We start from the raw sequence: 2,170 nt of genomic DNA, 5'->3' as shown, positions 1-2,170 counted from the left end.
ATGTGTGTTATGTGTATATTTTCTATATAGGATTAAATACATATAAAATATTAAACAATACTATTAGACTCCATTTAATCGACTACATCACCTATTTAAATTTAACTTTTTTTCCACCGTATAATTGTTTTAAAGCGCCATCCTTCAGCTTTAAAACGAAGTATAATAGTTGACAGTGCTGTCGATATAATCTCAAAACACGCAGTAGTAAAAGCGATATCATACGAAAAAAAAAGCAACATTTAAAGTATTTATTTTACCTAAAGAAAACTACGGGCGAGGCTAAGAAAATGAGAAGAACAATAAGAATCTTATTGGATCATACATATAAAAACACAATCAATAGGAAATAGAAAATGATTTGCTCGGCTTTAAGTGAAAATGCTTAGATGAAATGTCTTATAATACGTCTTATAAAAAATGATTTCAAAAATTTCCTGACAATTTCAATCTCCAAGATAAAGAATGCCCTGGACAATTCCAAAAAAAATTGAAAACGAAGAATTAAAACAAATTTTTACTAATACTATATTAGATATTATTTAATAATATTAAATATATATATATATATATATATATTATTTATTTTATTTTCTTTATTTATCCTTTTTACGTGCTCTTTTTATTTTCTTTATTATTTGCAGCATTTTCAATTTAATCTCGCTATAGCAATCATCATAAAAGTTATCGTACGTATACATATTAAATGCATCTTCTTTCCATAAAATTTGCCCAGCATAAATTCTCTGCAATGTCTATCGAAATGATCGGTTTATTCGGAGTCCGTTCTACATCGCTATACGTGTTCTCGTCCTTACTCAAACACCAGCAATGCGTAATACGTCTGACGAATAATATCGGCATGAGTATTTTGAGACGCTTATTCCGCAGTGATTTCACGGACGATCGCATTGGCATCAGTATCGATAATAGGAGTCCTTGTAGTCCGTCTCTACCCTCTCAGTCTCATGTCTCGCGCGCCTCTTCCTCGTCGTATCCCGCGAGGGAGTGCCAGGAAACGCCGCTATTAGCCGCCCGTAACTCTAGCCTCGTCCGTCCAAGGATAATTACGCGAGTTAATGGCTCCTTTTTCTCCATGCTTCGACTCGTGCATAGGGAATACGTCGCCAGCCGATGGCAGTTTCACATGTGTGCCGCTATTGTTTCCTTTGTTAGCTACGCGAGAAGTATCTATCGCGATTGATCTCGAAGAAACGTGCTAGGACCTCATCGATGTTCTATTTTTACGTTATTCTTTCGAATTATAAAACTCAACACAAATCTACTCTAAGGGATCTGCGCGTAATCAAAGAAATGGAGAACAGAATACAAGAATTTCAATCTATCAGAAACTATAATATGTATTCTACAGTATATGGTTTCTAATAGATTGAAATTCTCATTCCCTATTCCTTATTTCTTTTACTGTTCAGTCCCTAATTCTCTAAGGGAATTATGCAGTTTGATTACTATATCTATTTCGAGCAATAGATTCCCGAGTAAAGTCTTTGTGTGACGTTAAACCTCTTAAGAAGGTCATCAATGATCGCGATAAATTGGCAATTATGTGTCACACTTATCGAATGCATCTATTAATGAACAAAGCTACTAATGAGACACGAGAATTAATATTACGTCATTTAGCAAATGGCAGACCGCTTATATATCTGTGTATTTGATGACGTCTACGGTGCAGGTAATCCTGCGAGCTTTGCCGATCGCCTGTTTACGTAATAGCATCATTACGTAAAATGGATTACAGATACGATTATACAAACGTATATCCCCTTTGATAGATTAATTAAATGCATAATTATTAGATTCCATTTGCAATAGGAATTAAAAAGTTGAAAATACTGAGAATTCAAAAGGGTAGTAACGATTCAGTAATCTATGGCAAGCAGCTTTACTTTTTCATAATATTAAAAGAAATTTTGTCCAATGTAAAATTCTTAAAAAATAATTATCTAAAAAAATTACACTTGTTATTAACGAATTAAAATTATTTCATTACATAATTTTAATTCGGAAATAATATAATTTTGCTAAAATATCTAAAAACTTAACTAGATTCAGACATGAAAATAATTTTATTGATCATCAAAATAATTTTGTAGAACGTTTAAGCATTAATGATACAACCATTCTTTCCATACATAATAATAAATCC

Source organism: Atta cephalotes (assembly GCF_000143395.1).
Source record: "Atta cephalotes unplaced genomic scaffold scaffold00004, whole genome shotgun sequence".
NCBI classification, from domain to species: Eukaryota; Metazoa; Arthropoda; class Insecta; order Hymenoptera; family Formicidae; genus Atta; species Atta cephalotes.
This window is presented reverse-complemented; position numbering follows the sequence as displayed.